Genomic DNA, 23,250 nt, shown 5'->3' with positions numbered 1-23,250 from the left:
GAGGCCGTGTAGTGGAAATGCGCCATAAGTAGGCGACTGCAAAGTACGCGGTGTGAACGTGGCTAATGTGGCCATAACACAGCTGGTAGAAATACCACAAACCTGAACAGATACTCTCTGTAAAGCTTCATTCTTAATCATTCAACCTGTGTTTTTCATCAGAAAGGGTTAGATATAATCTTATTGGGAAATAAATTTGATCAAAATGACAAATTATTGGTTTTGGCTTGACTAGTTTGACTGAAATGTTCTATATAATCTCATGACTAAAAAGACTCAAATGTCAACAGTTTTCATGAACAAAAAGTAGACTAAAATAATTAGTTTTCTTTGGCTAAAATAAGACTAAAATGCTCAGACATTTAGTTATCTAAAACTTGACTTAATGAAAACAGGATGAAGGTGACTAAATATGACTAAAAATAACAAGGACATTTGATACAGGACTAAGACTAAATGAAAAAATAGCTGACAAAATTAACACTATTGTATTTCTGTGTATTTACCAGCAGCTCCGATCAGCAGCAGCAGAGCCAGCAGTTTCATGGTGTCAGGTGAATGTTCAGAAGACACCTGGACACACACCTCGGCTCAAATTTATATCCCAGCAGCCCCACAGTGCTCGTCCCCCTCACCTGACCGCCCCCCCGCCTCCTCCTCTCCTCTCCCCCCAATTTTTCTTGACCCAATCTGTGTCCTCACAGTCTTGGCACTTAGTTTCAAACCAAATGCACTTTCTTATCACACTCCTCATTTTGTGTTTGCCCACTTCGGCCCAATCGTAGCACAACACCCTGTGGTTATGTCATCTGTGCCCCTTATTTAAAATGTGGAACAAGGTTTCCAAGCATGAAACACCTGCTTTTGGTTTCTCATGGATCACTCATAGTGCTCATTTTGTCAGCACTATGAGTTTATTTAGTCTTAGTCCTGTATCAAATGTCCTTGTTAGTTTTAGTCATATTTAGTCACCTTCATCCTGTTTTTATTCAGTCAAGTTTTAGTCGAGTAAAAGTCTGAGCATTTTAGTCTTATTTTAGTCAAACAAAACTAACTATTTTAGTCTACTTTTTGTCAATGAAAACTGTTGACATTTGAGTCTTTTTTAGTCATCAGATTATATAGAACATTTCAGTCAAACTAGTCTAGCCAAAACCAATAATTTGTCATTTTAGGCTATCAAAGAGTGAAAACTTTGACCTAACCGTCTTTTAGCTCTTGGCCCATAGGGGAGAAGGGGGTCAATTGAGACAGTGGGTAAATTGAAACACCCCCTGTAACCAGGCAACGCATTATAGTTGTAATCACGTGACCAGAAATTATGCAAGCTCCTCCCATTTATCATTGGCTGTGACAGAGAGATGCTTATTGTGCTCTGGTAAGTAAAATGTTTTACAAAAAAAGGTTTTTTGCTTGTCAAAGTCAGTTTTCTAGATATCAGCTATATCATGTCAAACAAAATGTATCCAGGTTTAAAAATACATATATTTTATATGTTGATGTGTTGGCAGCGTATTAAACCATGTGAATCATTAAGCTAAAGATGACCTGGAATTTTTAAGCTAGGCTATTCTAAAATGGTAGCTATGGGGTGAAGTGAACCATGGGCCTTGGGGTAAGTTGAGCCAGTGGTTCAATGGAGTAGCAGAATGAAAGTAGGCCCAGTTGATAATAAGAGCTCATTGTAGGTTACATGTAAAGTTGAATTTACCCTGTGTTTGATTGGTAAACTGTATGAAATTGTATCACCATTTGTATCATTACTTTTCCTTTTAACATGTTAGAAAAAAAAAATCAATTCAATCGAAATGTATATTAAAATATTTGAAAAACTAAACTTGTATTTGGTTTGTTATTTATTGTTTAAAGTTACCTTTAAGATTTTTGGTAGGTATGCCCAGGTTTAAACTGGAAAAAGTGAATTGGTCAATTTACCCAACAGTGGTTCAATTTACCCCCTGACCTGGATGAACTTACCCCTAAACTGGGGCAAGTTGGACCAATTTTTTTAGAAGTAATATTTTCACTGCCCTTGATCAAATATAAATTCTTATCATTGCCATTGATATGAGACATCCTGAATTATACGTGTGTGCTTTCATTTGACTGTGTGTCATTTCTCCTTGCTTAGAGGACAGCATAACAAAAAAATGGCTCACTTACCCCACTCTCCCCTATAGCAGAAAAAAAGATGTCCTTGAGTAAAAGCCAGAGAGGTGAAAAATAAATAATCTGTAATAATTGGGTGGAGGTATGGAGGAGTGGAGTAGGAGGGAGATTATTGACAGATGCAGAGGAGTTTAGCTATAAATTGAGTGAGTGACAGATCTTTCACCTCCAGTCTGGTCGCAGGAAGGCTTGAGTAAAGATGATTGGCCTGATTGTTCTCGCACTCCGGGGCGCTGCAGGTAAAGCACATCTGCACAACAATAATAAGTAAGAAATGTAACTTTGATAAATATATGGATTATTGTTATTGCCTAACACCACAGCTGCAGCACCTATGGATGACAAGATTGTGGGTGGATTCCAGTGTACAGCCCACTCTCAGCCCTGGCAGGTGTCTATCAATCTCGGCTACCACTACTGCGGCGGCTCCCTCATCAACGACCAGTGGATAGTCTCTGCTGCCCACTGCTGGCAAAAGTCGGTGTTGTCAGAATCAGACATCCTTTATTCGTCCCACAGCGGGGAGATGTACAGTGTTAGAGCAAAGGGACTGTGCAGACAAAAGGCAAACAGGATTAGTAGAGTAACATATTAAATGAAGAGGCGTTAATAAAAGGATATCGAATAAGTAAACATCCATGGAACAAAAACAGATAGCAGGATTAGTGAACGTGTAAAGGTAATGAGGTAGCAGCAGGGTAAAAATATTAGTTGTGTAAAAAGTAAACAGTGTATATTGCACATAGCACAAACATCTCTTCAATATTAGTGAAACAGTCTGAGGTAGTGAGGTGGCATAAAATAGTAAATATTGCACATAAGTGTTATTGCAGAGCAGTGTGTTAGAGTCCGTATAATTGAGTGACTGCACAGTCTGACCGTTGCAGGAAGTGTTTGTATATTAACATATACAAACGTTTTTATATGTTCTGTGTGTTAAAGAAACTATGCTAATGTTGTTCTGTGTATCTTCTTTTAGCCCTTACTCACTGATGCCATTTTGGGTGACAACCACATCTGGATGAACGAGGGCACGGAGCAGTTCATGTCCGTGGACGCCATCTACTGGCATCAGAGCTACGACTACCAGACCCTGGACTACGACATCATGCTGATGAAGCTGGCGCACCCCGTCACCGTGAACCAATACGTGAAGCCCGTCGCTCTGCCCAAGGCCTGCCCTGCAGCCGGGGACATGTGCATGGTGTCCGAATGGGGAAACATCTACTCTGATCAAGGTGAGGTGTGCCTGATCCTCACATTAAAGGTCATCAATGGGTCATGGTACAATCATTTTTATTCTTTTGTGATCCTATTGTTTGTCTTTGCTGTGGTTGAGATTACTAGAAGAAAAAAAACGTGATAAAATATTACACTCATGGCCTTCCATAGGTTTAAAACGTATCATAACAAAAGCCTTTCATAAATAATTGAGTATTGCTAAAGTAGTATCTTAACTGCTGTTGTCAACAAAAAAATAGTTTAAGTGGACTACCTCACTTGCAACAGACCACCATGCTTAGCTACTGGCGCTAAAGATTATAAAACCTTTATGAAATAAAAAATTAAGAAAAACAACTTATAAATATTGCACCCATGGCCTTCCATAGCTTTAAATCGTAATATAACCAAAGCCTTTAATAAACCATTGAGTATTGATAACAGTAGTTTCTTAACTGCTGTTAATTCATCTACCTCGGATGCAACAGACCACCATAGCTACTTGCGCAAAAACCTATAAAACCTTTAGAGACTGAGAGTGAGACACAAGGAGAAGCCGAGGGAGAAAGAAAACAACATGTGAAATGTGAGATGTCAAGGCTCAATCAATAAAATGTTTTGTGATGCAACAATGTGTTTATTATTGTCTATCTGCTCCCAGTGTAGATATATTGTTTTATGAGTACTGGATTTCAATTCAGGGGTGACATTTCCAACAAAAAACAAATATAAACCACAGTCAAACAAGAACAGCTAATGTCAATAAACAGAAACATTTCACAAAATTGCATTAGCTTGAGGGCAAATGAAGTGGCAACCCTTGGTTTTGAAAAGATAAGCTAACACAAGTCTATTAAATGTTCATTATCTCAATTTGTTTTAAAGATTTTCCGAACGAGTTTTTAATTTCAAAACACATTTTTAATGTACAGCAAGATGTTCCTTTAGTAATCTATGGTCCCATTTACAGTACATAGACAATAAAGGACGTGCATGGCTTCCTCTCCTTAGACTAATCTCTTTATATATACCTTAATACGGTGGAGTAAGCTTAAGCATATCCCTTTTACAGTGTTTTATTTAGTTAGTTAAGGTGTATTGTAAAATGTCTTGTTTCAGTGTTGGGTTATACTTAGCTTCAGCCTCTCGTGTCATATCTGCTCCCAAACAAACTACAGTATATGTCAATAGTCCAAATGCCAAAGTCAAGGCTTATTCTGCAATCCACTGACTGTATCAGGGATTATGTCCAATTCTTATCTAAAGTGTATTGTGCTTTTCCTTAAACACACATTGCCAAACAATCTCTCAATAAGATTTCCATCAAAATAAGACACACAAACTGTAGCTTTTACCAGTTAACCTCTGCAAAGATACGGGCAATCTGAGAAGTCTTGTCAACTACAAACATTGACATTAGTTGAAAGACCACTGTTTGTCAAAATGAGATAAAGTACCTGATAAGAGAGTGATTTATGACCCCCATAAACCGCCGGGTTACGTATTGTAACCCTTGTTATATTAACACAGGCGGAGCCCTCTACTGGACTCTATGGGTACTACCTTATCATGCAAGCATTCACTTATTGAGATTTCTATAGATGTAGCGGACCTACCTGAATGCGTAGGCATCTCACTTCCGAATAAAAGGAGGCCCCGCCTCCTGACCGTCATCCTTCACCACTCTTCAGCGAGCGGTATAGGACAGACAGTGCCCCAGGGTAGAGGGCTGCGCCTGTGTTAATACAACAAGGGTTACAATATGTAACCCGGCGTTATATCTCTCACAGACTCCGCCCTCTACTGGACTCTATGGGTACAGTGGGCGGAGCCCCGATGCAATAGATTCTCTTGAACCCGCACAGTGCTTTGACAGCACACGGTTCATTCCACTCACGTGCACACGCCCACCTGCTGGATACTGGGGTTTACAGCAGTTGGCGGGGAGTGTAGGACAGAGTTTCCTCTGGGGATGGGCAAGAATCAGCCACGCTGCGATTACTCCTTATCCCGTGAGCAAGGAGATCGATCCAAAGAGCCTTTCCGTAAAGACGAGGGCTCCCAGGAGATCAACACGGTCCTCTTTGGAAAATGCCATGTGACGTGATATCCCAGGGACATCACACGGCAGGCAGCGGCGGCCTGTGATGAAGTAGGGTCGACCCTATATCATGTGAAGCCACCGAGCACCGGTCCCCGGGGGAACCGGGCCTGGGGCAAGGCCCGTGGACCAAGCTTGCGGCCCAATAATCGCTCTGACCTGGTGAGGCGGGGGCATCTCTAGCAATGAGCGAGTAGCCCACACACCCGCCGCCATTATCGTCATCCATGGAGAGTACATCCCTGGGCGGTGGACTTCCATGGACGCCGGACTCGGAAGGAATGGCGAACGTGAAATGGCACCGCCTCGGCCATATCCTGTTCCCCCAAACACTCGAAGCAGAGGTGGTGGGGATCGGCGCCAGCTATTTAAGCCAGGGCACGATTTCAAAAAATACTTGTTTTCTTAATTCCTCTTTCTTCCTTTCTCTCAAAAAATACGTCTCGGACTCAGTGCTAGGCTATCACCTCCGCTCACTGAAGAGTAAAGGATGATGGTCAGGAGGCGAGGCCTCCTTTTATACGGAAGTGAGAGGCGCACGCATTCAGGTAGGCCCGCCCCGGGGCCGGCTAGGTCTATAGAAATCTCAGTAGGTGAATGCTTGCATGATAAGGTAATACCCATAGAGTCCAGTAGAGGGCGGAGCATGTGAGAGATATAACTTAGTCCCGCCTCCAAATCCCTTTGATGTGGCACCTGTCACTCTGACATCTCTGACCTTTGACCCTCTTGTGTGAAACACATGCACATTCCCTACTGAGAACCTTTCAGTAAAATGTTTTCAGGAGTGTGTGTGTGTGAGGTTTAATTTTCAGTTGTGTGTGTATGAGGTGTTCAGTAGTGAATGTGAGAGTATTTCAGTAGTGTTTGTACAAGGCCAGATGTTTTCAGTAGTGTGTGTGCGAGGTGAGTTTTAATTTAGGCCTACTCGGCCCTTCATAGATAACAGTGTCTCCCACACACAAAACCAACACACTCTCACTCCCTAAGCGTCCAGGAGCGACGCTTGGTCAGGGTCCCATGGCGTGCAGTTGGGACGCGCTGAGGCTCCTTCAGCTTCATAAACGGACGCAAAGAGCTTTCAACTGATTGCAATGTATTCCCATTGGCGGCGGTATTTGACGCTCAGGGAAGCACCGCATTCATTTATGTCAGCAGCTCTTAAAGGCAATGTGAGCGTCCATTCCCATTGGATAACGGAGAATTGCACCCGGAAGTAAGTATTCTCCTTACTGTCGATTGATTTGACAGTGATATCTCCGCTACTCATCAACTCAAAAACACCAGATTATCATTGTTAATTAAACGACATTGATAGGTTTAAATTGTGTACAATGCTTTTGTGTTTTTCCCCTTCAATTCTGAGAAACAACTTGTTTTCTCTGAAATGTGGAGCGCCAAAGAGACTACACTACCCACAATCCCCAGCTATTGTTGTGACGACACCTGTCCGCTTTGACAAACCTCATGATAAGTCAACCAAAATAAAAATAAAAGGTAAATAATAAATAGCAGAGTTTCCAAACGGTCATAGTATAGTTTGTATAAAATATAGAGAAAAAGAGGTAAAATAATAGAATATTATGAAAATATCATGAAGGAGGTCAAAATATGTTGAATGATGAAAGTATGTTGAACCAATCCTAGTCATAGTATAGTATTTCATATATTTAATTTAAAAAGAGTCACAGTGTAGAATGTCCGAACATTCATTTTAAAAGTACTAGTATAGTATGTTAAAAGTATCTTGAAAAAAGTCCAAGTATAGTATTTAGTTAAGAATTATATTATATAGTTTGTCTGTTATGTCAGTATAGGATTTCTAAACATATTAAAGAAAGTCATAGTTTGTGCATAAGATCTTGAAAAAGTCATGACATTGTGTGTTTGGAAATGGTTTTGAATAAACATATCAGTATGTTAAAAAGTCAAATTGTATCACATCAGACAACTCAAATTACTCTATTCAAACCATATTTGTACAATACACCGCTCTCCCTCAAACCACGGACAATGTTACGGCCAACCCAGATTCAGCCCCCACTGATTCCGACTCTGAAGAGTCGGACACCGAACTGTAAAATTGTGTGTAAAATTGCCATTTCCTCGTTTCAGTATTCTTTTGCTTTCCACATACGAAGTCTGTCCTCCACACAAACAGCCACTTTCCATGATATGTTTATGATGTGTTTACTTAAACCAGCAATGGAATGTATTCATTGATGTGTTATATCAGTCTATCCTGTAATTTGTTTTATTTTCTTGATTGATCAAATATTATCAAAAGGGGGGGAATGTAGTGGCAATTTCTTTTGTTACTTTATATGGTAAAACCAAATGATTATATTATGCTTAGAAATTGTATTGGTCAACTCGACCTGTTGTACCACAAGGTAGCATCCCGCCAAGGTCGTACCTGGAGGATGCGGCCCTCCCTATGAGAGCATTGTAAGATAACAGTTTTCTAAAGAAAGTCTGATCTTTATTACTTCCTGCACAGCAACAGTCCTCTATAAAACACACACACACATTATACCCTGTGTGCACTCCTGCAGACTACTCTATACTCTGTGAGACATGTACCTTTGAAGCGCTTCAAATAAAGAACCAACAAAAGACAACGCTGCCTGCTTTCACCAGTTTATTATTGATTACTCTCATTGTACATCTTTACAGTATTGACGAGTTTAAAATATCCACAACACCACCAATCTGCAGATCACACACATACATTTTACAAAAGATGTAACAAAGATGTTTATGATCCTACCTCAAGAAGCATGTCCTTGATCTGCTTCAACAAGATTTTCTTTTAATAAAAAGCGATATCACAATAGAAACCAAAGTATTTTTACTCTCACAGTAGCCTCTACTACTTTGTATCCTCTCACAGAACTATTCACAGTTCAAAGGCTGCTAATTTTGGTCAAACAGCAATTTGCCTATACAGTGCAACTACAAGGCTATCCACTGTCTTTGAATGACAAAAGATGACACTCACCTTAAAATGTCCTTTGTGTATTTCTATTTGTCTTAACTGTCTGAACTTGTCCAGGCAGTGGGAGTGGACTTGAAATCCTTAACACAAGGTGTAGAACAATTAAGTTATCAAGCCAATTGCATTACTTAGTACAACTTGAATTTAGTTTTAAAAGAATTAACGCAGAAATCAAAGTTCAAATTACACACAATATTAAGTTGATGTAATTACCAACATTATTCCGTCAACACAACTTATAAATTAATGTTTGCAACTTAAAATGTTTATCTAAATCAATTAACTCACATTTCTATCTTGCAACAATGCATTTAATTAAGTGGAAGTGAAAGGTCGCCTGAATTCGTTTTTAGAGTGTGGAGAGGTGAGAACTAAATCATCTGTTGTCTCTGAAACCTAAAACAATCTGTTTTTCTGTTTCTGTGTCAGACAGCAATCAACACCCTTAGGCTTAAACATTTTGTGCTTTTGTAGATCCACGTTGAGCTGTACATTTTAATTGTTATATCAATCTTGGACCTATAGTCATAGTAACTAGGTATGTTATTAAATTACAGTTTTCAGAGCCAAGAGGCTAATTGTCTCTTTGCTAATTATGCACTTCAAGTGAGCTGACAAAGAGGATGTTTAGATTATAATAGAGTTAGAGGGAAAACATTGAGGTTGGTGTGTTAGTTAATGTAAAGAAATGTATGTGCGTTCATGTGCAGACGTATATATAGTTTGGTAATTGGATCATTCATATCCTGCAAGACTCCTAAAGACGTCATGAGATAATGACCTTTCGACATCTGGAACATGTCCAAGTTTAGGAGAACTGACAATGTGTGTGCGTCAAACATGATTAGGGAACATGTTCGTGTGTCATTTAGAAAATCTATATCTGCCCTGTGTTTCTTGTATTCGTGGGAGCATTGCTGTATGATTGCTTGAGGGCAGGTAATGTTTCCCCATTGCTGTTTGGTGTTGCGCAACTAAATAATAATGATTCATTTCAAGTATGCCTGCTTGTGTTTTATTGATTCCTCTCTGTTTCATTCTTTCCTGTTGTGAGTGCTGGATTGCCACAACAGTAATTCACTTGCAATGATGTAAACTGGACAGACTGAAAATGGAAAAACAGACACATATTGTGAATAATAATAATGGGTTTCATTTATAACGCACTTCATATTTGAGTTCAAATCCCGAAGTGCACAAGCAGTGAGCATGGGACAAAAATAAAAACAGTACACAACATGGTAGAGTGAATAAAAAGAAGAAAAACATACAATAAAAAATAAATAAAAGGGTAGTAATAAATAAAAGGTCTAGGAAAAGGCTCTTTTGAACGGATGCATTTTGAGGCCTTTTTTAAAAGCATCCATGGTCTGTGCTCTTATGTGGTCGGGGAGAGCATTCCACAGACTGGGAGAAGCCGAGCAGAAGGCCCGGTCTCCCATAGTACGGAGCTTGGTCCTGGGGGGTTTGAGGAGGTTGGATTTGCAGGAGCGGGTGGTCCGCAAGGAAGTATGAGGGGTGAGGAGTTCCTTGAGGTAGGGAGGGGCAGTTCCATGGATACACTGGTGAGTGAGGAGGGAGACCTTGTATTCAATCCTCAGTTCCACTGGGAGCCAGTGTAGTGATTTAAGGATTTTTTCCATCTGAGATTGTGGTTGTCATGCCTTTGTTTATTTAATATTGCATTGTGTTTATTTGTATATACCTATTTCTGATTAGTATTGTTCTGTTTTAAGCAGTGCTGAATATCTCACGGAAGCAAAGTCTGCATCTTCCTCTCAGAGGGCTGGCATTTTATAAACTTGTGTTGTGCACATACAGTCTTTGAAACTATATATCAGATTATTCTCCACTTGAAACATTATGTGTCTCAAAAACTGTAAAATGTCATGACAAATCTATGGTTCCCTTTCACAGACCAATACATACATGTCAAGTCTTCCCTGTTGTGCCAAATTATTTTTTAACATAGGTTTTTTTTTCATGGATGTGTCTCATTCTATTTCATGCAAATGAAATGAGTATTTCCTTCTCTCGCAAAAGTCTGTCCACAATGTATTTTACTTATAAGTAAATCTTGCTGACGTGAATCGTATAATCCTTGCTAACATCTTGTATTTCTTACCCCAAATAAATCCTATTCATAGACCCTTTCATAGCAGACATTTAGCAAGTTATTGCAGAACACATAAATGACAGTTCCAGCTATTATTGCAATGCAGCAATTAGTAATGCTCTGAGTGACACCTTTGTTTGAAAGGCTAGCTAGAAGTTAATATATATCATTATTTTAAAATGAAAATGTATTTAAGAGTTGAGTCAGACATTTTAGTATAATATATTTTTGTGTGTAGGTGCAGCAGCGTGGCTCGGGCCCTCCAGCCCAGTCAAACAGAGACAAAGACGCAAAGAGAGGGAGGAACGGAGAGTGGGGATCAGAGAAGACAAATTTGACCTGGAAGTCAATAATGAGTGGGTGGGACTGACAGGAAGATTTCTCACTGAGGCCTCCTACTGTTCAATAATTACACTGCCATTATCTCAGCAGTAGGTTCAGCACTTATTCTTTATAATTAAAGCATTTTATGAGCCCCCCTTAAATAATGGAAATTATTTAAATGCTTGACATTATAACCCTAACCCTTATGAAAAAGGAAGGGGGCTATCACATGTGAAATGTGCTACCTCACTGTTTAACCCATACCATGAATATGTTCCTTCTAACAGCTTTTAAACCCTCTACTGCAGGGGTCTTCAACGTTTTTCAGGCCAGGGACCCCCAAACTGATGGAGAGCTGGAGCAGGGACCCCCCTACTATATGTATGGCATACAATTGTGTTTTATATTAAATGGGGCCGAGTGCCGTGTATAAACATAGCTACTCTGTTATTGTACATTCAATACTAAGCTATTCAAATAATACACAGGTTAATATATTCATGTTTTTATTTTTAAACATGTGCAAGGTACAGGGTGGCCGTGCCACTGCCATTTATAAAGATACATCTTGCACACAACACTGAGCTATTAAAATAATTCACAGATTCAAGTTTTAACTTCAAACAAGTGCAAGGTACAGGGTGACCATGCCACTGCCATTTATAAACATACATCTTGCACACAACACTGAGCTATTAAAATAATTCACAGATTTGAACTTTAAACATACATGTAGAAGGGACAATGAATCCTCAAACCATCTGTGGATGGCACACATACTCCCACATTAGTGAGATGTCTGACCCTGATGAGTAGCACACAGCTTATCTAACCTTGGACGGATGGAGGTTGTCAGGCAGAGGGTCCTATCCAGGGCCGCCTTAATGCACGGGCTGACCTGGGCTGAAGCCCAGGGGCCTACGGAGATCGGGGGCCTATCATGAGCCAATTAAAAAAAATAAAAATAAAATAAAAAATTCTTTTTTTTTTATTTCGGGTGTTTTTTTTTTTTTTTAAATAAACAAATTCTTGGCTTTCAGAATAGGAAACTTTCATTTCCAAAATCACACGATAAATACATTTTTGAATCTTGTAAAGGGAAGACGACAGCTCTCCCTCGCCACTCTGCTGTTCCACAGCGCCGCCCCCCTCCCTCCACTGAAATTATTATTGTAAGACGTAGAGTAATGATAGATAACACAGCAAGGTCCGTTACAGTTTGTTTTCATCTGATTTAAAAAAAACAAAGTCTTGGCTTTCAGAATATTAAACTTGTTTCGGCAAATTCAGATGATAAATACAACTTTGAAGCTTGTAACGGCATAATTACAAGCGGAGAACGGAGTAACTTGACGTCACAGCAGGCATAACAACAGCCGATGTTTCTCGTGAGGGTTTTCCCCGGGAAACAAACACAATACACACAAACGCAAATATACACAAACACCCACACGTCAGAATGAGAATATGTTTCACATGTGACTTATTCAAATTGCGAGTGATTGAGTGAAGAAAAAGTTTGAGTGGCGCTCGGAAAAGGAAATTGTTGAGGGAAAAGGAGTTTCGAGACAAGCAGCTATTACAAAAAATGCCGAAGCTTACAGGTTATTTTAAACCTGTAGGCCAGGATGAGGAGGAAGGACAGATGAGTTCTGTACCGAGCGGCAGCGGTGCCGGCCGCGGGGCCTCGGAGACAAGTAGGCCGTCTGGTTCTGATAGCGATGGAGTAGCGGGAGAGGAAAAACAGACAGGAGGGACATTATCTGTTTGGAGGAGATGGAGAGGACGACGAGGACTTGCTACGTGGAGGGGAGCCAACGGCAACCGGACAAATACATGAGGGAGGCCCGATACGTCACTCATATGGAGGAGAGGACCAGGCGCGTGTAGAGCAGAGTGGAGAAGTGCGATCACAGAGCCTGCCGAGGCTATAAATGACTTTGATTTGTTGTTTAAATAGGGGGCCTACAAAAACTATCAGCCCCAGGGCCTGATGGCAAGTTAAGGCGGGCTTGGTCCTATCAGCCTCAGGCTGCAGCCTTGAACTGTATTTGTATTTCAAGTAAGCGAGTGAGGAAAATCCACTTTCGCAAAGATAGGTTGTTGCAATGGGAAAAAGGCTCATCATAGCTTTTCCTGCCAATTGCGGAAAGTCTTTCTGGTAAGAGATCCAGAACTGGGTGAGTGATTTTGTGTCATATATGTGTCTGAACGTAGCCTACTGTCTGTGGATAGTTCGATTAGCTGATCCTCTCTGTCACTATCAGGCGTGTGCCGTCTGCTGCGTTGTCTGTGAATGGAAACAGTATCCATGTCTTGTCCCTGCATCAGGAGTCAGCCTCAGAAAAGTAGTGCCCAAATTGTCCCTCAAGCGCCTCCAAATGTGCAATAATTGTGCGTGTTACGTGGGGCGAGAGCACAGCAGAATCTCCCAGCTCATCCACTGATGGAAACATGGAAAATATTTCCTCCCCGATGCGCTCCCTCCATCTTTAGATTTTTTTTTAAAAGCCTTCCATTTTGTCATACAGATGAATGACATGTGTATTGGGGCCTTGCATTGAACTGTTCAGTTTGTTCAGCTCAGCGAAAACATCAGCAAGATAGGCAAGTTTGGTGACCCAAACATTGTCACTGAAAAGTGCAGCCAGCTCTGTGCGCTTTTGGAGAAGTAAAAACTCCCGAATAGACTTGCGCAATTCCAACACACGTGACAACACTGTTCCACGTGAAAGCCATCGAACCTCGGAATGGTACAGTAGGCCTACTGTAGCGCAGTGTGTTCTTCTCCCTCAGCAGCACAGAGATTAGAGAAGAGACGCGTTTGCAATGCGCTCTTCTTGACTATATTGACTACTTTCACTACAGAGTCCATGACATCTGCCAATTCAGCGCTCATATCTTTGGCAACAAGTGACTCCCTGTGTAGCATGCAGTGCGTCCAAATAACTTGCGGAGACACATCCCTTACAAGCGCGATTAGTCCACTTTTTAAACCAGCCATGGCTCTTGCACCGTCAGTACACAGCGCAATACATTTTGTCCACTGAATGTAATTTTCTTTGAAAAAAATATCAATCACTGCGTTTAGGGAGGCACTTACAAAATAAAAATTCCTTCTGCATTTCCTTATCATCGACAAAGCGCACAAACGCCAGAAGCTGGGCGTCCTTAGACACATCTGTTGACTCGTCTAATTGTAATGCAAATGCATCTGCCAACCTCAGCTTCTCTATCAGTTGCACCCTCACATCAGATGCCATCTCGTCTATACGACGAGCTATGGTTGTGTCCGACACTGGAATGGTTTTCAGTTTGTTAATGTCAATATCATTCCAATACATTGTTTTATACATATCGGTTGCTGAAGGCAATATTAAATCCTCTGCAAGTGTGTATGGCTGTTTCTTCTGGGCAATCCGAAGAGCAATTTCAGCATTTCAAAAGCTAGCTCACCAAATTTTCAAAGCTTTTTTTTCTCACCAACTTTTCAAAGCTAGCTCACCAACTAACTAGCTCACCAACTTTGGCTGATTTTCTGATCAATATCTGTTGACCTTGGAGGGATTTGAGGCTAGCTTGGAAGTATTCAACAGGTTTGTCTTTTAAGTGGCTGTGTGTTGTCTCCAAGTGACGCTGCAGCTTTGATGGCTTCATAGATTCATTTGAAAGAACAGTAGAGCAAATGACACACATAGGAAATTCAATGCCATCTGCCTCCTTAAAGGTAAAACCAAACTTCAGATAATTATCTGCATATATTCGGGTCTTCGTTGCGCTTACCCTTATGAGCTGGGTCATTCCAGAATTGGAGGACAATTTAGACACCAACATTTTTGAAAAATGAACCTTTTATTTAAAAAAAAAAGTGATTTGCCCAGCTTGGCATCAAATGTATATTTTCCAATGAAGAATTACCCCTGTTACTCTAATTATAGTAACAGGGTTGAAAGTAACAGGGTTGAAAATCAATGCTAATTTGAGCCTTTAACCTCAGGAATTATTGCTAGATGTAGCATGTAATGCTATACTTTCCAAGGCAATGACAAACTTGGATATCTAATGCAAGAAAGATAACTTTGAAATTAATATGCTTTATTCTGGTAATATCAGTGACAGGGTTGAGTGGGTCAGAGTGCCACACTCTTTTACGACTGAAAAGATTGTAAAAATATGAAAAATAAAAGAGAGGACTTAGTTTTGGTCTACCCATGGCACTAGCACATGGCTTGCTGATGTCACTTCCACTGTGTCATCTGATTTACAGTTTTTTCACTTCCTGTGCCAATCTAAAAAGGTTTGGGTAACAGGGTTGAACGCATGTTGAGGGACACACCTTCTGTGCAAAATTACTGTTATTTAAAATATGTTTATGATTTAACAAATAGATTTTACCATTACAAGAGACATATATCAATAGAATAATACCAAAAAAAGTAAATAAAATCCCTATTTGAAATGTTATATTTGACATGCAAGTTGGTCACCAAGAAGCGGGGACAAGAGAAAAATGCCATTTTAGGGGATGTTCGAGGGCTATTTGATAATTTAAATAATATTTTGAAACCACTTTTTCTACAATTTTATACACATTTTGTCTCAAGACAAGTATGTTTAACACAACAAGTGCATGTTTTAGCATTTTGGGCATGGATTATTAGATTTTTTATATGGGGGACATGAAATGTCCTCAAATTCTGGAATGACCCAGCTGCTACATTGCAGCAGGTTCCACCTCGCCACTTGCATGTTCACTGGTGGTTTCTGAGGTGGATGGTATCTCTCTTGTGCTTGTGGATTTTGTTGGTGGAGTTGCAAAACGATCAATTTTTATATATATATAAAGGTATGGTCTTCTCAATAATATTGCAGCGTGCATCCTTGTGTCTGGGTCCTTCGTAAACTGGGGACTGAATAGGCTCTCAGCCAATCACGGGGAACCTGACAGAGCCAGCGTGTGTCATGCGGCCTCGTGACTGGCACAGCAGCGATAGGGGCGGGTCCTCCCCTTTGTGTACAGGAGGCCTGGTGGGACAGGTCTGGGGTAGTCTCCTGCTGTGAGTGAACCGGCGCCTAGCTTGAGATAGCCACTGTGTGTAGCTGAATGCGTGCATTGCTGACTGAAAGATAATGTCTTCTGCCTCCATTTCTCCGTTTGCTACAACATGTTGGATTCATGTTAATGTGCATTTAAAGACATTTCAATTTGTGGGAAAAAAAAAAAAGGAAAAATAAATAAATTAAGAAATGTAAACAATTGTCTAATCAACCAAAGATTTCACTACCCCCCTGCAGTACCTCCGCGGACCCCCTGGGGGTCGCGGACCCCCTGTTGAAGACCTCTGCTCTACTGTATATCAAAGCGATAGAGCACCATCAAACTGTCTTAAATGGTATTAAATCAAATACATAAACCTGTACCTAACACATACTTGAGCGTATAAGTGATTGGTGTATGTTTTCATATTATAGACATGAACAGACAAGTGAATAGCAAGTGATTTTATTTAGTTTTCAACATTCTGGCACATGTGTGTTAAGAGTCTTGATTGGCACCAGAGAGAAGACAGAAAAATAAAAACCAGGGGTGTGAACCAGTGGGAGAAGTGAAGAAAATAAACTGGTAATTTCTTTAGGGATTGGCTGCCAGGACCTCTTCAAACCAGGAGTGGAACTCACACAGTTTGACGTAGACCCCGGGGTAGTTTGGCTCGTCACATATCTGACCCAATGACACCAGGCCATGCACCTCTCCGTCACACACCAGAGGGCTGCAAGGGTCAGCCTCTTGCCGCTGTTGCCGCTGTTGCAGCTGTTGCCGCAGTGGCCGCTGTGGCCGCTGTTGCCGCTGTGGCAGCTGTTGCCGCTGTTGCAGCAGTTGCCGCTGTTGCCGCTGTTGCCGCTGTGGCCGCTGTGGCCGCTGTTGCCGCTGTGGCCGCTGTTGCCGCTGTTGCAGCAGTTGCCGCTGTTGCCGCTGTTGCCGCTGTGGCCGCTGTGGCCGCTGTGGCCGCTGTGGCCGCTGTTGCCGCTGTGGCAGCAAAAATCAATGCAGGTGTTGCCGCTGTTGCCGCTGTTGCAGGTGTTGCAGCTGTGGCAGCAAAGATCAATGCAGGTGTTGCAGCTGTTGCAGGTGTTGCAGGTGTTGCTGCAAAAATCAATGCAGGTGTTGCAGCTGTTGCCGCTGTTGCAGCTGTTGCCGCTGTTGCAGCAGTTGCCGCTGTTGCCGCTGTTGCAGCTGTGGCCGCTGTTGCCGCTGTTGCCGCTGTTGCAGCAGTTGCAGCTGTTGCCGCTGTGGCCGCTGTTGCCGCTGTTGCAGCTGTGGCCGCTGTGGCCGCTGTGGCCGCTGTTGCCGCTGTTGCAGCAGTTGCAGCTGTTGCAGCTGTTGCCGCTGTGGCCGCTGTTGCTGCTGTTGCCGCTGTTGCAGCTGTGGCCGCTGTGGCCGCTGTTGCCGCTGTTGCCGCTGTTGCAGCTGTGGCAGCAAAAATCAATGCAGGTGTTGCCGCTGTTGCCGCTGTTGCAGGTGTTGCAGCTGTGGCAGCAAAGATCAATGCAGGTGTTGCAGCTGTTGCCGCTGTTGCAGGTGTTGCAGCTGTGGCAGCAAAAATCAATGCAGGTGTTGCCGCTGTTGCAGCAGTTGCAGCTGTTGCCGCTGTTGCAGCTGTGGCCGCTGTGGCCGCTGTTGCCGCTGTTGCCGCAGTTGCAGCTGTTGCAGCTGTTGCTGCTGTTGCCGCTGTGGCCGCTGTGGCCGCTGTGGCCGCTGTTGCCGCTGTTGCAGCTGTGGCCGCTGTGGCCGCTGTTGCCGCTGTTGCCGCTGTGGCAGCAAAAATCAATGCAGGTGTTGCCGCTGTTGCCGCTGTTGCAGGTGTTGCAGCTGTGGCAGCAAAAATCAATGCAGGTGTTGCCGCTGTTGCAGGTGTTGCAGCTGTGGCAGCAAAGATCAATGCAGGTGTTGCAGCTGTTGCCGCTGTTGCAGCTGTTGCCGCTGTTGCAGCAGTTGCAGCTGTTGCCGCTGTTGCAGCTGTTGCCGCTGTTGCCGCTGTTGCAGCTGTTGCCGCTGTTGCAGCTGTTGCCGCTGTTGCCGCTGTTGCCGCTGTTGCAGCTGTTGCCGCTGTTGCAGCAGTTGCAGCTGTTGCCGCTGTGGCAGCAAAAATCAATGCAGGTGTCGCAGCTGTTGCCGCTGTTGCCGCTGTTGCAGGGGTTGCCGCTGTTGCAGCAAAAATCCATGCAGGTGTCGCAGCTGTTGCAGGTGTTGCAGCTGTTGCAGCTGGTGCAGCTGTTACAGCTGTTTCAAACACACAAACAGAGAAAGAGATACATTTGTTATCCTCAACCACAACCATTCATCTTTTTTATTTAGTATCTTACACTACAGTATGTTTTCTATGTACTGTTTACTGTTTGTGTGTGTATCTTTGTGAATGTGTGTATAATAGTATTAATTGCGTTGACTAAAACTATGACGAAATATGTTCTACAACGACCTTTTTTTCAATGACTAAGACGAGATGATGACGAGACGGCACCGACGTCAGTAAATAATAACTGTAACGAAATCAACATGCAATATCGTTGACGAAAAGTGACGAGACGAAAATGTAGTTTACTAAATAAAAACTTTGACAGAATTTCTCTTTACTTCCGTTGACGAAAAAGGAGGAGACGAAATATTATCAAAGATAACGTTACATCTGATAGTCAGTTTTTCTCCTAGCAGTTAAATTGCCGGTGCTGCGGCTGGTCAGCAGTTGTGTGTAGTGATGGGAATTCCGTCTCTTTTTAGTGAGCTGGATCATTTGGCTCGGCTCACCAAGAAGAGCCGGCTCTTTCGGCTCCCAAACGGCTCTTCATTTGACCACATATACCTTTTATAATTTTATCAAATTTAGCCCTGTTTTGACGAATGATTTATATGTGTACACATAGGCTATATGAATTAAATTATTCAATACATTTTTTGTAATGAATTATTCAAAAGTAAAAAATACATTTTTAATATAAAAGATTTGCTGTGGTCAATTGTTTTCACTGCATTTACAGACCCTTGTAACTCTCTGATACCACCGAATGAATGCACTGACTTGCTTGTAGAACTACGCTACACATAGCAGATAGCAACACCTATAAAAACTTTAGCTTAGACATTTAAAAAAAGGACAGCTACTGTATCGACATTTTAAAATTGTATTTAAAGAAAAAGCCAGCAGGGATCTTTTTCAGTATTAACTAAAAAGTCAGCAACAGCTGACATCAAATCTTTGCTGAGCCTAAAGATAATCATAAATAAATAACAGTGAAATAAAAAATATTGCAATGCTCAAAACAGCAGCCTCCAACCGTCTCTAATCCTTGGATATGACATGTCACTTGCATGCATGCAGCATCCGTAGCGCGGAGATCATTTCATTTCATTCTGTCCACAAATACACAAGTTGTTGGTTTTGGCTAGACTAGTTTGACTTAAGTTTTCTATATAATCTGATGACTAAAAAAGACTCAAATGTCAACAGTTTTCATTAACCACAAGTAGGCTAAAATGCTCAGACTTTTAGTCGACTAAAACTTGACTAAATACAAACAGGATGAAGGTGACTAAATATGACTAAAAGGACATTTGATACAGGACTAAGACTAAATAAAAAAATAGCTGACAAAATTAACACTATTGTATTACAGTGTATTTACCAGCAGCTCCGATCAGCAGCAGTAGAGCCAGGAGTGTCATGGTGTCAGGTGAATGTTCAGAAGATTCCTGGACACACACCTCGGCTCAAATTTATATCCCAGCAGCCCCACAGTGCTCGTCCCCCTCACCTGACCGCCCCCCCCGCCTCCTCCTCTCCTCTCCCCTCTATTTCTCTTGACCCAATCTGTGTCCTCACAGTCTTGGCACTCTGTTTCAAACCAAATGTACTTTCTTATCACACTCCTCATTTTGTGTTTGCCCACTTCGGCCCATTCGTAGCACAACACCGTGTGGTTATGTCATCTGTGCACCTTATTTAAAATTTGGACCAAGGGGTTGGAGGCTGGAGGGCAAATGCAGAAAATAGGTTTGAAAGCAGGAATCCTTTATTTCCAGAACTAGACCAGGCAAACAAAGTCAAAACTAGGCAAGGCAAAACATAATGTCACTCAGAACATAAACCCTTCCAACAACGTTAAGAATCTCACCATGACAGACAGAAAAACCAGAAATTAAATGCACACAAGACTAATCACATGAACAAGACACAGGTGGGGAGGGAGGAGAAAACGCAGGGGCCCAAGGTGAACAATATTGGGTAATCAAGCAGGATGGAATACAGAGACAGGAAGCAACAGACAAGATGAGGGGTGAACACTTTTCAAAATAAAACAGGAAACAAGAGACAGATCTAGACAAGACAAAATCAAACAGCTCCGGAGGATGGGCAGGAAGGCGGCGTAGGGGTCAGCTGGATCGCAGGAGCTGGTGGGACCCCCGGCGGAGCAGGAACCGGAGCCGACAGGACAGGTGTAGACGGAACTCCCGACGGAACAGGACATGGTGTTGGCAGGACCCCCATTGGAACCCCCAAGTTTAAGTTTAAGCAGACCACCATGCTTAGCTACTGCCGCTAAAGATTATAAAACCTTCATGAAATAAAAAATTAAGAAAAACAACTTATAAATATTGCACCCATGGCCTTCCATAGCTTTAAATCGTAATATAACCAAAGCCTTTAATAAACCATTGAGTATTGATAACAGTTCTTAACTGCTGTTAATTCATCTACCTCAGATGCAACAGACCACTATAGCTACTGGCGCAAAAACCTATAAAACCTTTATGAAATAAAACATGTACCAAGAGGAAAAAAGATAACAGTAAGCAATCATCTAATGCTTAAGACTGTCTCATAAGAATGTATTTGAGAGCAAACGTGATGTATACAGTTTGCTTGAGGACTAACAGAATATTGTAGCTCACCCTATGATGAGAGGAAACATTAAAGCACATTCCCCTACTGTTCAAAAGGATTCGCCAAACTTTTATAATGGCTGCTGGATCCTTTCCCTCAGTTAGGAACCATCCAAAAAAGCGAGTGAAGCCAGTATAATGTTGGCAATGCACTTGATGGCTAATACTGTATGAAATTACCATATATTCAAAATCCAAAGCCAAACGTGTCCTAGCTAGTTATGGTTACTGTATGATTCCAATCGCTTCTTATAGTCAAAATCAGCAAATTTGCCGAGCTCCTCTACAACTAGGCTCCATGGGAGCGATGAGGATTGAGGCAGGGACGAGGTCTGCCTCACGTAAGCCCACAGTAACTTCCTGGAGCGCGGGCACTAATTTAGCGCGCCCACTTATTTTGTGAGCACGCTCAAGCCAGTTATTGTGGGGTAAGGTGAGGCACAGATGAGATCTACCTCACCTCAGAATGCGTCACCCCACAGAAACTTGGTGGAAAGCGGGCCCTAAGCGCATGCCTGTTACCATCTCACTGTAGGTCACCAATGTAATGTTTGTAGATTCCTTTATTACATTTGTCCTCGCCATCCATAGTCTCTAAATAACTTATTTCACGTATATGATATTTAGGCTCGCTGGTCTCATCATATAACAGCAATGAGAAAGCACCAGGGGAGGCAGCCATAACCTCTGCCGCACTGAAAGGGGCGCACGTGAGCCCCGAGTTCTTGTTGCTACTATTATTCTACGCCGAGACGGTAGACGCAAAAAACAAACTAGACTTTTGAAACTAGAGAGATAAGGAGGACTTTTACAAAAAAGTAATAGAGATTGTTGTCCAGAAGGAGAGCATGGACTTCATCTTCAAGTCAAGGTAAGACCACCATTGTAATGAAAATGGGATATCATGGGAAGAACAATCCAATATTTAGATGTTGGGTATCCTTTTGTTGAACGGTCTGTTTAAAATGAATCGAAGCATCAGACTAAAAGATCTTTTGAAAATAACCGAATAGTAACCATGAACCTCACCGCACGTCACTGATATACAGTATAATCAATAATGCATGTTTCTGATAGTCTGGAGTCACTAATACATCGGTGCATTTTAACACATGATATAAGGCTGAATTGGGGGGGTTTTTGTGTCCCTCCTAATCATTTTGTCTCGCTCTTATCTGCAGTCTTCAACCCATTTTACCTCCAGTGTGTGGAAGTCCCCATCCTTTCTCCAAAGGACTGCGATGGCTCCCCGGCCTGATCACTGACCGCATGGTGTGCGCTGGATACCTGGAGGGAGGAAAGGATGCTTGTCAGGTATTTTCAAACAATTACACGGCACATACAATGAGGTTATATTGAATGAGGTGGAGGGAATAAAGTGATGTCTCTCTCCGGCTCACGGTGACTCTGGTGGTCCTCTGGTGTGTAACGGAGAGCTGCAGGGTGTCGTGTCCTGGGGCCAGGGCTGCGCTCAACCCAACTACCCGGGCGTTTATACCAAAGTCTGCTCTCTGATGCCCTGGATCAACGATATTCTCTCCACATACTCCTAGGCTGTGATCTCCCATCACAGAACTACAGGAGAGGGGAAATCAGAGGGAGATTGAAATTGAAGGAGACAGGAGGCGACGGTGGGAAGTGTCAAAGAGAGAGGCAGCGGAAGAGATTACAGCAAGATGTTCCTTTTGTAATCGATGGTCCCATTTACAGTACATAGACAATAAAGGCCGTGCAGGGCTTCCTCTCCTTAGACATGAATGAAGTGAAGTGATTGATATTTCAGGCTGAGAGGAGAATGACCAGTTAAATATGGTTTAAGCTTAAGCATATCCCTTTTACAGTGTTTTATTTAGTTAGTTAAGGTGTATTGTAAAATCATAAATGTCTTGTTTCAGTGTTGGGTTATACTTAGCTTCAGCCTCTCGTGTCATATCTGCTTCCAAAAAAACGACATGTCAATAGTCCAAATGCCAAAGTCAAGGCTTATTCTGCAATCCACTGACTTCACATTGATTATGTCCAATTCTTATCTAAAGTGTATTGTGCTTTTCCTTAAACACACATTGCCAAACAATCTCTCAATAAGATTTCCATCAAAATAAGACACACAAACTGTAGCTTTTACCAGTTAACCTCTGCAAAGATACGGGCAATCTGAGAAGTTGTCAACTACAAACATTGACATTAGTTGAAAGTCCACTGTTTTGCTCAAAATTAGGTTAAGTACCTGATAAGAGAGTGATTTATGACCCCCATAAACCTTAGTCCCACCTCCAAATCCCTTTGATGTGGCACCTGTCACTCTGACATCTCTGACCCTCTTATCTTTTATGACTTGTTTGTTTATTGTTTTATTGCCCCCTCATAAAGGATGTTGCTCA

The 23,250-nt window shown here is 42.0% G+C and overlaps 1 pseudogene across 1 annotated transcript; it reads left to right on the top strand.

Annotated features, from left to right (window-relative positions):
- Positions 1-2,326: 2,326 nt before the first annotated feature.
- Positions 2,327-22,520, top strand: LOC307046771 (trypsin-2-like; annotated as a pseudogene). Its single transcript, XR_013810527.1, has 5 exons — positions 2,327-2,408; positions 2,493-2,646; positions 3,149-3,407; positions 22,051-22,183; positions 22,270-22,520. The product of XR_013810527.1 is annotated as a trypsin-2-like (transcript).
- Positions 22,521-23,250: the final 730 nt, after the last annotated feature.

Source organism: Notothenia rossii (genome assembly GCF_949606895.1).
Source record: "Notothenia rossii genome assembly, chromosome: 7".
Classification (NCBI taxonomy): Eukaryota; Metazoa; Chordata; class Actinopteri; order Perciformes; family Nototheniidae; genus Notothenia; species Notothenia rossii.
Note: the sequence above shows the minus strand (reverse complement) of the source record. Positions and strands in the feature narration are given on the sequence as shown.